This window comes from Falco rusticolus, chromosome 6, assembly GCF_015220075.1.
Source record: "Falco rusticolus isolate bFalRus1 chromosome 6, bFalRus1.pri, whole genome shotgun sequence".
In the NCBI taxonomy this organism is placed as follows: Eukaryota; Metazoa; Chordata; class Aves; order Falconiformes; family Falconidae; genus Falco; species Falco rusticolus.
Window position 1 is genome coordinate 81360089 of NC_051192.1, and position 15306 is coordinate 81375394.

At 38.8% G+C, this 15306-nt stretch overlaps 1 long non-coding RNA gene across 1 annotated transcript; it reads left to right on the forward strand.

Annotated features, from left to right (window-relative positions):
* Positions 1 to 224: 224 nt before the first annotated feature.
* LOC119150538 lies at positions 225 to 14598 on the forward strand. Its single transcript, XR_005105109.1, has 3 exons — positions 225 to 493; positions 12176 to 12312; positions 12944 to 14598. It is a non-coding gene; the product is annotated as an uncharacterized LOC119150538 (long non-coding RNA).
* The last annotated feature ends 708 nt before the right edge of the window (positions 14599 to 15306 follow it).

The following is a 15306-nucleotide window of genomic DNA, read 5'->3' on the forward strand; positions in this document are numbered from 1 at the left end:
GGTTTACATCCTAAAGCAAAGGTCAAGACACGCATCTCAGAGCTTTACCTGCCTCTCCTCTCACACTGTTGAACACACATCCTTTGCTTAACAGCATGCAGCACTTGAATTTATCAGAATTGGATGCAAATGAATACTTACTTCTTGTGAAAATACCAGGGTTTCAAAATTTGCGTTGTGTCAGACACAAGAAATATTGACACTTTTTTTACATGGCAGTAAAATTTCACAGCATCCCATTCTTTTGTTTTGTTTTGTCATTCTAAGCTAAACGACACTTCTGGACATTTCCAGATACTGGGTTTGGGTTCCCTGTGAGCATAACTGAAGCCTTTAATGTCAGCTTCCTCCAATTTACTCTGGGTTTTGAGCTGCTGCACTGACTCCTGAAGAGCTGGTCTTTGTGCCTCCATTCTATTTTAACTCAACTGATGAAACTTAGCCAACTCTGCTGTGTAACCCGGCCCCAGACTAAATATTTCATCTCCCAGTGGTAAGCTGAATTTTATTTTACCTCTGAATTTTAACCTCTGCTTTTGGGTTTGGACATTGTCATTTGTTTGTGTTTTAATTTTGAAAAATTCCCAGTCAGCTGTACACATAATTTATAAAAATACTGGGTTTAATTTAAGCAAGAAGTTCATAAGGAAGAAAACCCTCAAGTTATTTAGTAGTCCTGTATTTTTTTATCCTGGCACTATGGGGCACTATGGTTGGGACTGATTTATATCTTCTTGCATGGGCTGCTTTCCCAATTTGAACTTATTCTTAGATCATCCAGAAACTCGGGAAAAATCTCCAAACATCCTAAGTAAGTCGTTTTGACTTGCAAAAATGCCTTCCCCCCCCCCCCCCCGGTTTCACTGTAATAGTATTGTCTTTGTAAAGTACTAAGTTATGAACATGGGTCTGCTCTTAGGTATGTAATGGTGACCTTAGATTTCAGTACTACTATTATTTTGAGTACCTTCCTGTAGCTAGAGACGTACTTCAATTCCTGGAAAACCCACTGTTTTTAAATTCTGAGTCCCTGTTTTGCTGTTGGTGCTCTCTCCTTATCTGCCCTTTCACAGCATTTCCTTTCTCTCCCTCTAGCTTTGCACAATTGCTTCTGCTTACCACAAATACTACTCTGGAGAGCTGGGCAGGGTCATCTAAAGAGGTTCCTTGGTATTGTGGGAAAAGCACAAATATTCTCGGGCCATCACAATTTGTTACATGCTTATTTATTTGCAGCTTGAGATCCTAATTCTTTAGTCTGAATTGATTCAAAGCGAGTTAAAGGTCATAATCATTTTGGCCGGGCAGTTCAGATGATTTATAAGTCCTGTTTCTCCAGTTTTAACCAGGGTCAAATACTTAAGAGAGCCTTTAAGTCTAAGACGTTAACAGCTTCCTCATCTAAGCACAAGGGAATATTTTTGGTATCCATTCTTTTTATTTAAAAAAAATAAATTTGAATTTATAATGAAGAATATACAGGAAATTATTAGATTAAGTATTTTTCTGTTTATTTTCTTTCTGCCTTTCTTCTTTTAAAAATTGAATATTAAAATTGTGCAATTGTATGTCTTTCCCACTAGGACTTGTTTTACTTCTATATTATTTTTCTTTTGTATCCATAATCACAGTGAAATTCTATTCTGTCCAAACATATTTTCTAGCTGATAATTTCATGACTATTACACTAATCTTTTATTACATGTGTTTACTGTTTTGTTCAAACACTAATAGTTTCTATAAGTCTACATGCCTTGCATGTTACTGTTTACTTCTGATTAAAAGGTAAACGAGACCATCCCAAAGAAGATCCTGTTTTCTCATTCACACACATATATAACTCTGTGTGTGTGTACACACAGACATACATATATATATATATATAAAAAAATATATATATATATCTCCATCCTAAGTCTAAAGCAGAGGATTTCATAACTGTTCCATGGCCATGAGTGAATATTCTGAAGCTATTAAATAATGCATTTTTACACTGATATTATGTCAAGTAGTCCTAGTTTTTGTGACATTTTCCATTCTAAGTGTCTAGAACTCTAAAACCACTGTATATAATTACATAATTATTTGTGTATAAAATGTTGTGAACACTATGTTGCCCACAACTCTGTTTAAACCTGGGGAAATGCAGACAAATAATAAAAAAATCTTTTGCTGTAACCCTTTGTTTCAATGTGTTGATAATTTGACTATAATTTTTATGTTATCTTTTATTTTCACAATATCAATTTATACTAAACTCTAATTTATTGTATATCAAACTATTTTCTTGGAACCTCTGTTACCAAGATCTCTGACTGAAATAATGTATTTTTAATATTTTTTATAGAAAAGAAATTGCATCTTTCAGAATGTGAAGCTCTGAAAACTATCCCGATGCATAAAGTGCCTTTCAGTGGACAGGTGCTTCAATTCAAGTAATTTCTGTCTGTAGTGTGACAGGCTTGCAGTAACGGGATTCCTTGTCTGGTCTAATTTGAAACCCCAGAGTTAACCATGAAAACCACAGGAAACAAGACTTAATTTGACTATGTGACCTTGCACCTTGATCTAGATCAGTTGTGTTATGGTTTCTGAAACCCCAATCAGTTTATTTAACAGCCACCCTGTAATAAGCACCTAGTAAACAATACCTCTGCCTCAGTCTACCTATTTTTATTTTGAAGGCAAGAGTTGTGAAGATATGGAATGGAAACTAAAAAAACAGTAAAGCAAATACACAACTAGATGGGAAATAGCAAACACGCTGTCACACAAGCCAGATGGCTTATCCTGTTTTGATAGCAACTCATACATCTAATTTAAATGCAGAATAACTACCTACAGAGTTACGCTATGTATTGCTAGTTGAGAATTGTTTTCACAGTTTTACAAAGAAAGCTCCTTCGTATTTCTTATTCCACAGGAATAGATGTGTTCTCTTGTAAACAAGGTGTTTTCTGTTCTTTTTCTAATCTAATGCTAAGAATCTTAATATATTTAATCCTCACTTGATTTATTCATCTGCCTGATTGGTTAAACTGTGATCACACATGTAGGTGTCTTTGGGATGTGCTTTCTCTTGGTGTTTTATGAACTTGCAATCCTCTGTGCTGGATACTTATCAGAAGTAGTCATCTTAGTTAGGACTGTATTCAATTATAGGGCTGTTGTGTTTTACCTTCCCTATTTGTGTAAGGTGATTTCATCCAGAATGTTATTTGGCTTGTCCATTATCATGCAAAATAGTATTTCCAAATAACTTTCTTATTTTCTTATCTATAATTTGCTTTCTTGTGGCCCTTTCTGACAGCTTCAAAATTTCCTGATTTGAATTCCCATGGACTGACTCTCCCTTCAGCATAAGAACAGGACAACTTGGACAATATATCTAAGTATTTTGAAGCTGCTGGGATTGCTGATACTAGCTTTCTTTCCCCCAAGCTCAGCTTTACCTCCCCGTCTTGCCATCACTTCAGCAATCTTCTTTCCTTTGGACATCTTGCAGAGCAAGCATCCTGTGAGTAATATGGGGCTTTGTGTTCCTCTAATGCTGCTCCTCTTATCCTATTTCTTATCCTATTTCTCCACCCTGGAAGACTTCCAATAGTACAGCTCTGCCTCTAGCATGGCAGTTGTCATGATACTTAAAGAGTAGAGAGGTTACATTTTAGCTCTTTATACTTGTAAACGAGGCTATCTTCGCTGCACTTCTTTGTAGATTTTTTTAAATACAAGGAAACTTTTGCAGGCTCTGGAAGTCGTTATACAAAGGGGTAGACTCCACGGGCTTCTGCAGTACAAGCAGGTTGCCTGTATGCCAATGAAAGGTGAGATATGGGGACACAAAAATGCTAATTGCCAGGCATAAATCTCTGTACTTCAAGAGCTATAATCTTGCAAGTTCTTGAACTCCCAGACCTTCTGATAGCTGCAAATAAAGGTTTTGACACTACTTTTAACATCCAACCCTGAGAAGGGGTAATTCTCAGGAGCACAAAGGAAAATGCACATATATGGGTGCTGTAACTGAAATATAAGGGTATGAGCATTTTTGCAGCTGTCTTCAATGATAATCTAAACTGATGCAATGAAATGTATGCACAGATGAATCGTTAAACCAGTCCCTGGCACATTTTGAACTGAGTGAACTAGTAGCCTCCTGAGCAGCTCCACAGCACAGGCTGGCCCATGCCAACCAGCAGTTTGGAAGTGGCCGCTCTGTTTTGGAGGCTGAGAAAAATGAACAGAACAGGCACAGCCAGTCAAAGCTGGTTGGCCTGGGGATTAGTGAGTGGACCTTGGGACTGGTGCCTTTACTTGTATAGACATAACCATCTTGTCTGCGGAGTGCTTGGGTATGCCTTGCAGAACTGCAGCTGGACTAAATCCCCGGGGAGGGGTGGGGGAGTGGGGTCTGACAACCCCAATAGATGCAGTTTAGCTTTTTCACGGTAGAAGCACCTGAAATGGGCACGAGAGGGCAGTGCCTGAGAGCCAGGCTTTTTGCAGTTATAGTCCATATACAGTTAACAAGTAGGATCTGCATGAAGGGGCAGGGAGTGGACTTCATAGAGAGTCCCAGTATTTGGGCAATGAGCACTAGGAACCTCAGGGACAAATCACCACAGAGAGTTCAGAAAACATCTGTAGTACTACACAGAGAGGGAGATTTTGGGTTAACTGCTGGCTGGTAGTAGGACTAGCACTGTAATTTTTCTTGCTTCATAAGATTTTTACTCTGTTTAAAAGGAAAAAACCCACCCTTTATGGACCACAGTAAACAGAGATTCAACCAGATTCCCCTGTAAACAGTGACAAGGAGACAGCAAAGATAGCCAAGAAGGTGTGTCATACTGGCTAACTATACAAACCAAAATGGGAAGCACTATAATTTCAGGCATTATACCTTCTACATGGCTATTTCACCTCTGTTACCCTTTGCACCTAGGTAGAACAGGATTTGCTTTCAGTTTAGCACTACAGACCTTATGACCATGATCACCCATTTTCCTTAATTTCTTTTCCTTCTTTGTTCTTGGAAATATGTGCAAAGTACTGCTTATCAGTCAGGATCTTAGGTGATAGAACAAGAGGAAATGGCCTCAGGTTATGCTAGGGGAGGGTCAGGTTGGTATTAAAAACTTCTTCCCCAGAAGTGTTGTCAAGCATTGGAACAGGCTGCCCAGGAATGTGGCTGAGTCACCATCCCTGGAGGTATTTAAAAGACGTGTAGATGTTGCACCTGGGGACATGGTTTAGTGGTGGACTTGGCAGTGCCAGGTTAATGGTTGGACCCAATAATCTTAAAGGTCTTTTCCAACGATTCTATGATTCTTTCCTCTGCAGCAGTAAGAAGCACAATGAAACTACAACCATCAGTGGAAGAAAGCTGTGTGCTGTCCAGGAAAGATAAGATTAAATTGGTGGGGTTGAGAATTACCATGTTAGTAACGAACAGTGAAATAAAGGTTAGATTGATGAAAACAAAAAGGATTTTGGTCAGTTGTGTATGGGAAGGATTGCAAAAGAGATTTCACTGGGGCCACCGTTGATGTACTGCCACAGATCCTATAGACAGGTGAATAGAGATCGCTGTATGTAGCAAATTCTTATTACTGGGATTGCAATTTTTCAGGTATATGCTGGAGGACATGTATAAATAATAATGAAAAGGCTCAGTTGTTACACAGCCACATGTACAGGTATAATAAGCATAATGGAATAACAACCATAACTGGGATATAGGCTCCTGCACCGTGATGGGTTGAGCTGATGGTTGAGTTAGTAAAAATTGGACAACATTCCGTAGTGCAAAATGCAAGGCCAAGGATTAAGCAGTAGTTTCTAGAGTTTCTTCAGTAAATTACCTCACCTGTTGGAACAATAAACCAAGAAAAAAATATTGATAGCTGGTAGCTATCCTGTGACAGACTGATGTGATACAGCCATATAAAAAGAAAACATATCCTCAAGGACAGGGAAGTACTAAAGAGTACTCCAGCAAGAGTTTACCTAGAGTGTAATTTACATCTGGTTACACAAGTGAATTAAACGTGCTGAAAATCAGAGAAAGACTCCAAGATAATTAGGGTAAAGAAAGGTTATGAAACGATCAGAGGGCTGGAGCACCTCTTCTATGAGGACAGGCTGAGAGAGTTGGGGTTGTTCAGCCTGGAGAAGAGGAGGCTCTGGGGAGACCTTAGTACAGCCTCCCAGTACTTAAAGGGGGTTTATGAGAAAGATGGAGATTTTTTACCAGGGCCAGTAGTGACAGAACAAGGAGTAACTGTTTTAAACTAAAGGAGGGTAGGTTTACGTTAGATATAAGGAAGAAGTTCCTTATGATGAGGGTGGTGAGACACTGGAACAGGTTACTCAGAGAAGTTGTGGATGCCCCATCCCTGGGAGTGCTCAAAGCCAGGTTGGATGGGGCTTGGAGCAACCTGATGTAGTGAAGGACATCCCTGCCCATGGCAGGGGAGTTGGACTACATGACCTTTAATGGTTACTTCCAACCCAAACCACTCTGTGATTCTGTCTTCTGAGAGGAACTCGACTTTCACAGTCCAACAAAATGTTGCGTGTCTATAATATTGCATGTTATTACACCAGATAAAAGCTATTTGAACTAATAGCCACTGCTGGCACCAGAACAAATGGATATAAACTGGCCATTAATAAATTTATCCTGAAAAGAAGGTTTCTAAGCATCAAAGCAACACCATTTTTGAACAGCTTTTCTAATTCCAGCACAATATATAATGTGGTTAAACAGCATGATCGCAACCTGGATTAAATGATGTGACCAAAATAGCAGAATTCTGATGCTTTCCTGCGGCTTGAGGGAAACATTATACAAAGTTTTGGGCAATAGAGGTATAGATCCGATATCTATAGATAAAATTTCTGAATTCACTGCACACTGGAAAACACATTTGCTGTTGCTGATTTTTTCTTGCCTCAATGCTTAGTTTCTGTGCCTGTTGTTTGTGAACAAGATTTTGTGAACTTGACTATACATTGTTTTGCTGCTGTTTAGATATTTACATCTCGGTCATTAAATATACATTAATCCTTTTAACAATATAAATAAAATATTTTATTATTTCAGTAATTTGATCTTTGCATTATATTGTTAATCTTTCAGTCATATTGTTACATTTCAGTTTGGCGTGCTGATGTGTAATGTCCATTCCCCTCTCTTCTTAGGGTTTTATTGGTTGCTATAGTTACTGGCCATTGCTCCTCTCATGCCATTTATGTAGGCTAAATTCTTAGTGCCCCTACATCTGTTATGACATACCTCTTGTTGTTTCTGTTTTGTGGGATGGTAAGGTACCCAATTTGTTATGAGGAAGACTTCCAAAGAGGTAAGTATCGCTTGTCTGCTTATTTGCCTGACAGTCTGGACTCACAGGGCTGAATCCCTCCCTGCACTGCCTCATCTTTTAAATCCACATCAACAATAATCCAGCAAGGTCTTGTACATGCCGTAACAGTCTATCTTGATATTTATTATTAATCTATTAAAACATTTGGCTCTTTTCACACACAGTTGGGATACCAATTAAAAGTCCAGAAAAACTATACAAAGTTTCTCATGTAATTAGACATTTCAGGGCATGCTATTAAGCCATCTGTTCGCCTGATTGACTGAGTATGACTGAGAAATGAGATGTTTCCTTTTGTACTTGGGGTTCCATCTGCCTTGATTCTATATTTGATTAAAGCAGTGTGGGGGCTGAATTTATTTATAATGGTCTTAATTTGTGTAGTCGGTTAAGTATGGTTTATTGGGTAGGATGTTGAACTATTTAGCATTTGAGATGCCCTTTTTTGTTTCAGTGCAAGTAACTCTCTTGAATTTTTTTGTAAGAGAATCTTCATTGCTTTTTCTTGTTTATACTCCCTCATCACCTGTTTTTTTTTCCTTTTCTACCAGTAATCCAATTTTGCCGTGGAGTAAATTGTTACAAATAGAAAGGAATCATTGACATTTAATGTATTTTGAATGTGGCTAGTAAAGCCAGGCAGATCTGAGCAGTACAGCAAAACATATGCTGTAAAGTTATGAGAATTGGCTTACTGTCTCCTCTGTAACATCTGTGCGGTCCCACTGAAGGCAACTTAGAATATGTCAGAATGCCACACAACGTGGAGATACCCAAATTAATGTTTAATTTAAGTATTTCTGCTATTCTGCTAGCCGTGATGTGTCAAAACCATTAGGAGGAGAGTTCATTCCCTTTGTATCGGTGCAGCTTGTGGGCTACACTTTTCCCCCTAAGTGCCTCTAAATCCTGACAGAGAATTGACATGCAGCAATACTTTTGTTTAACATTTCTGATTGATTCAGCTAGATTTTTGCACTAGCACAATACATATTTAAAACCTAAATCTGTCTCTAAATTTGTGCAAAAAAGATCGTAAGCTCTGCATATAGCAAAGTATCCACAAATCTGTGCCAAGCCAAGCCATCTGGTCATTCGGCTTTGGTTACAGCACTGTGTTTTGTAACATCTACTGTGCTTTGACGTTTCATCCACTTTAGGTACAGCAGCAGGTACAGTTATAGCAATATTCAAACAACACATTCATTCATTCAGTCAAATGCAATATTCTATGAAGATTTAAACCTGAAATATGAGTTCATAATACACTGTTGCTGCACACTTAGCACTGGTAATGTCATTGCTCTAGCATCACCCTTAGGCATGTAATCCCTGGAACCTGCCCAGGCTGGATGCCTTCCTGTTGATTTTAGGAATGGCTATCAAAATCCATAAGTAGATTTTAAAAAGTATTTTAAGATAACTGTAGGCACTTAGGGTAGGATCATCTCAGCAAAATTTAGACAAAGTTAGTTATCAAGGAGTGAATTAGTTACCTTTGGCTCCCTTTAGTGTCAATGGAGAATAACAGGAATTTCCAACTTGCAATTATTTTCCCTGACTTAGTGAAGGTGTATAATTAGGTAACTCATTTGGAATTAGATGAATCACCTAGGAGTCCATATCTCTCATCGCTATGAAGAGCTCAACCTTGACTTCTCTAACTTCTAGCACCCTGAAGTTAACTTCATACCTTGCTCAATGTGTGTTTCCCTGGCCTGCAATGTGACAAACTCCTCATTTTACATGTACTAGTAGCTGAACCTAGAGATGTCCTTCCTCTTTCCTGAGGAGAAAAGGCATGTGTTTTTCTACAAAGAAAATATAAGTGCAGCCACTATGACTGTGATGCTACAGCTCTTCATGATGCACACCACAGTGAACATAGGTAATACAGCCATCTGGAATTTGTTACCTACTGAGAAGGAGATGTGCATACATTTGGGCATAACTGGAAAAATAATTTAACTTACCATTGGGCATAATTGGAAAGAAAATTTAACTTCCTTTTTAAAGCATTATCCCTGGAATAAAGAGTATTTATGTATTTATGTATTTACTTATTTTAAGTGACTGAAGTTGCTTAAGGAACACAACAAAAGCTATTAAAACTGACAGATGTTTTACTCTGGTGAAATGTGAAACTGTCAATTTTAACCCAAATAACATAGAGCTACATTGAGCGTGTCAGAACTTTTTGTTACAATACTTTTGCAGACTGAAACATTTATATTTTTTCCCTTCAGGAAGTACTTTGTTTCAAAATTGTAATTGTTCTACAATCAGAATACTGGAAATAGGAACTCTGATGGATTTTTTTTTTTCTTTCCCCCTAGAATAGTTCTTTCACAAAGTATCTGAAAGCATCAAGATTTGGGGAGACATTTAATCATCCAAGAACTGGAATTTTCATCCTCATAGGAGCTCTATTTAAAGGGTCATCTTGCAAAGGTGTTTTCAACTCGGGAATGGTCATGTTGGCTGTCTGCTCCCTTGATGATAATAAAGTACATCAGTTCTCAGAGTTTTCATAAAGTGGAGGATGGTATATCACTGCAGATTATGTCATTACTAGATAGTAAAAATACTGGGATTATAGATGGTTTTATATAATTTCCTATGCTTTAAGACCTGGATCTTCCAGGTGTTACAGTAGTGCCTGTCCTGTCTCTAAATTTAATAATCATCAGGATTCCTTAGCCTGTTGCTTATCATTTTTCCTCCATTTTCTTGCTTCATAAGAATGCACATTGTGTTACAGAAGAACTGAAAAAGAGATGTGCACATGAAAGTCAAAGTTTGAAAAATGGCTACGCTACAAGCAGGATGGAGAAAGGTGAATTTTATGGCCCTCTTGGCTTTTCTAGGCCCTGGCAAAATATCTGGGCTACCCAGCCTCCACCCCAGTCTTGTTTATAAATACCTACAAGGAACAGGTTTTCCTATAATTGAGATTGAGCCACCAGAGATTTAGTAAAATCTGGTATTCAGTGGTGAGTGTCATTTTCCATTTCAATACTTTGCCTAGAGTCACAACGGTTCCTTTGTCTCTCAGCATCTAAATGAAGGTCAGGTTTTTATCGTATGCAAAAATTCCTTAGTGATACCTGCTGGTTTGTGTGCTGCAGAGGAGGTTACAGGAGATCACTACAGCTTGATCTGGCTGCAAGAACCTGTGAAAAGTTTAATGCTGTTTTCAGTGACTATCCTGTCCATGGGATTGCTCCTCCTGCCCCTTCCCGAGAAGAGGGAACTGCATATAATGTCCTTTGTCCCCACTCTGGCACACTCCCGAAGCCCTGTGTCCCACACACCTCGGCCTGTGGAGCTGTGAACAGCCTGGGTGACGGGTGCCTGTTGCAGTTTCCCGCAGGGATGGGTCTGGGCTGAAGCAGCAGTAGCCACAAATGGGGTGCTCCTGCTTTGGGGAGTAGTTGTCCAAAAGACACTTGGGGAGCTTCTGCATTAGTGGGGTTAGTAGTGTTTGGTTTCGTGGGGGTTTTAAATCTTGTTTTACAGGAGGCAGGAATGAGAATGGATATGTGAAAGCTCTCCTCTTAAGCACAATATTTTAGACTCTGTGTTCGAGCTGTATTTTAATCAAATACAGAAAGGGTTTGTCGTACAGACTGAATGTAAGGGATATTTTAACAGGCAGAAAGAAGGATGAGGGAGAGTTTAGCAAACTAATATAGGCCTGGAAAATAAGATTTGATGACCTTTTAATCACTGGCTTTCTCAGTATGTAGAGGAAGGTCATTTATTTTCCCAGTGCTTCAGTTTCATTCTGTACTGTGGGGATAATAACACTACCTGAAATAAGCCTCATAGGGAGAAATGTTAAATACTGACACTTGCTTAAAGGTTTTGATCAAAGAATCACACTAGCTATTTACTTTGGGCATGTAAATGCTATGTGTAGATACAGAATTTCAAAGTAAAATAGGTCATCAAATCATGACAAGGTAAGGAACTCCTCTCGGGCTCTGACCAGAGGGTACCAGAGGACCTGTGGTATTTTATGAAACATCTGTTCCGTGCGCTAAAAGAACACTGGACATTAAAAAGCCTTTGACAATCTTCAGATGAAAAGACGAGTTATCACCTTTAAATCTGACATTATGGATAATTACATTTTCCTCCCTTAATCTCCCTGTTGTCCCAATTAGGGATGCTATTTCTCACTCCCTCTCCCAAAGTGTGGCGCAATGCCACTATGCATTATTGAACAGCTGCTTTACTTGACCCCAGAGGTGACTGCTTCTTGGCAGTGGATGAAACAAGCCACAGATTCCTTGACTACATCACAGAGATATTGTGACTAGCTTAATTAGGTAATGCTCAAGAAGTATTGTGAGATACTTGGATTAAAAGCATTATGCAAGGCCAAATTAATTATGAGTAATAATACAATCTTGATCTAAAGATTAATTTGAATAAGGGATAAAATAATAACAGAATCTCTGAGTCATGTACAGAGTGCTTTGCTTCTCCATATAAAATATCTCCCACATCATTTAAAATGTTTCGGTGGAGCAGAGCAGGGCAGTGCTGCTCAGAAGTGACAGGAATAGACACTTGCCAGATGTGACTCATCGCTGAACTCCAGCACTCATTTCCTCATTCACGTTTCAAGCACAAGACACCCTGTTCTCTATGACAGAGTTGCCTACAGATGCCTTAATGGGACATGAAATGATGAACCCGCCAGACAAGGGGTGGTGGGTGGTGGGTATTTGGCTTTGTTTTTAAAGTTTGGGGGATTATCTTCATTCCCTGTGCAGATCTGTGGTGACATGGCACAACCATTCTTGTCCCTGGGTGAAATCCTGGCATTTCTGAAATCAAGGAAACATCCCCTTTGACTTCAGCGTCATCAGGATTTCCACCACGTACGTGTTCCAGTGCTGTATTCTTTCAGGTAAGGAAACATGGAAATGCTGGAAATGATGTGATTTTATGTAGCCACGTAGTCAATTTCCCTACATTGAAAAATGTAAAATGAAAATGAAAAATCAGACCGAACTGAACTGACTGATGGTTAAATTTGTCTTAACAGCTGAGTAGCCATCACTGCAGCTTTTTGCTTGGTAAGATTTATACGTTTTGCGGATATCTAGAAAGTCTGGTATCAGATCTATTTTAATGAAATTTGAACACATGGAGATTGGTTTTCTAAGTCTAAACTTTTTATATTGTTGGGGTAGATTCTTTTGATTAAATACACATATCTACAGTATATTTAAGACATCTGCTCTAGGATGAACTGGGTTGCTCCCTAGGTCTGCGCTGACTCTAAGAGGAGTCTACAGTAACTAACTACATTTAGCCACATCAATTTTATAATTTTATACTTACTTTTTAGTAAATGCTTTAGGATTTTAATGAAAAAAGGCTGCAATATTGAATTATTTAATGTTACTGAGCTAGTTACTACAGAAATGTGAGCACAGAATTATATTTTAACTTTAGAAGCAGTGTATCTCTGCAAACTTCTCACTTTGATTACTACCTAATGAAATATTTGAACTGAATAGCCATTTTCTTTTCAGGTATTGGACAAATATCTCTTAACAACTACTCTTCACACGAACTCCACTTACAAGGCCAGATTTCCATATGCAGACTTCCTTGTTATGTAAAACCTGAGCTGACTGACTAAAGCCGAGCATATAAATGCCATCCTGAATATTTATTTCTAGGCCTTTTTTTTTTTTTTTTTGTTTACTTCTGTGTTTCATTATAATGAGATACATGGGTTTGTGTATTGGGAATTATAATTACTCGTGTCCATAGAGCAGCTCAACGGAGAGTATAATTATTGCTCAAATATTGGCTTAAGGCAAGAATTAGACTAGAAAGTCTGACATGGTCATGACTCTTACATTTTAATTTGTTCACCTCCTGGTAGCACCTAACAAGATCACCTATGCCTGTCCTAATATCTCAATACACAGAGATTAAACTTCTTCTCCTATACCCCTTTTTGTGAGGAAGATAGTCATACCCGAGAAAGAAGTTCACCTTCCTCACAAACGCACAGAGCTGTCTGAATTGCCACTGGTGCAGTACGGGGATGGCACACAGGGCAGCAGAAATGTCTCAGGCCACAAAGACATGACAGACAGTGCTGGGTGGACAGGGATGGAGGGCATTCTCATTTTGGGGAGAATTCCAGCAATGTTTTGGGACAAGCTATGTATCTGCCACAGCTGGGGAGATCTATTCAGGCTGGAGGTGACATATCCATTGCTCATGAGCTACACGTAGATTAAGGATCAGTTGGATGTGGCCGCTGAGGACTTCTTCAAGACAGGGGCTACAGCAGGGATGGCCAGAGAGCCTGCACCACATGCCCTCTGTAGGCACTGTGCATGCCCATCTATTCCCAGATGCAGCTTGGTCCAGAATTCAAAAGCACTTTTAGCACAGGAAGACACTGGACTGCCCCTTACTCACCTGTGGAAGAGGAGCAGAGAAAGGCTGCTGCCCAGCACAGGTACCTGCTCCTTTGCTAATACAACTGTGCACCACTGACACTTCTGGTTTCTTGTATTTTCTGTCTGTTGCACAGTTTAATTTCCTGAGAACTCTCATGCTTCAGTACCACAAAAGTCTCCAGGCTTTAACACAGCATACCTGGTAAGGTGTTATGGTTTGTGCTATATGTTGGACTAAACCAAAAAAATCAAGCCCTATCAAGCAATAAAAACCTAAAACATCTCTTCTTTGCCTATTATCACTGAATTCTGGGCCTCCAAGTCACTGAAAAATATGTGGTACTCAGGCTTTCCTGGGCTGGATTACTCTGAGTTTGCATGAAGATTTTCCTCCACAGCAGAGGCATGACCATCTCCTCAGAGATACATTGCAGGGCATGTATGCAGAAGCTTGTTCGGGGAACTACAGACCTAGCTACAATGCTAGAGTTGGCCAAAATTTCTCCATAAGGCCTTGGTAAAGTACATGAGCCTACACAGAGACGCCCATCCCGCTCTCCATGCTACAACTGGGTGAATAGAGGAGCTGCTTACAAAACAATAATAATTTTCCAGAAATTTATCTCCGTTACAGAAATGCTGGAAGTGGTTAAGAGGTGACTGAGTGAACCAGTTGTAAACATCATTTGTTCTGTTTTAAATGTCTCTTAGTAATAAATGTTCACAAACAAGCACAAATTAAGTTCATTCTGCATATTTTAAATTCATTGTACCTGTTTTATTTATGTCTTATGTCTCACTATATGATTTTAAGTGGTTTTATAAAATTGCTTTAAAAGAGATGATTCTGTAGAATTTGTATACACTTGATATATATCTTTGCAATGATTTGGTTTTGTGCATCCTTTCATTTACAGAATAAAGACTGCTTAAACTTTTATTAAGACAACTCAAGTAATTTCCTTCTAACAAAGTGAATGAAAAACACATCATTAAAAGAAGATTTAAAGATGAGAAAAAATCTTTTTCATGACAGCACAACTCTTGAATAATAATTTCAGCTCTGACAGTAACCTCTTAGTTATTTAATGAAATCTTACTAAGCAGCATTTTATCCCGTATGTGTCAAGATGTTTTGGTGAAAGAACTTTGGTCCCAACATGTGCTTTGGGGGCAAGAGGCACTGGGAAAACGTTTTTTGAAAAGAATATAAGTAAATACAAAAAATTAAAAAATTTCAAATAATAAAAAAGCAGGGCATTTCAAACAATTTTTTCAGTTGTCTTTGAAGGTAGCTTCGGTGGTAATAACAGCAGTTCTTCGCTCTCTGTCAAGCCATGCATGTGTGCAGGCAAAAGTGCGTCACTGTCCTTTCCTTCACCACCCGCTTGTTATGACCATTTGTGCTGATATACAACCCGTCTCCTCAGCTCTCTCCCCAGCATCACTAGCTGTGACCCAGCTGCATCTCTTCA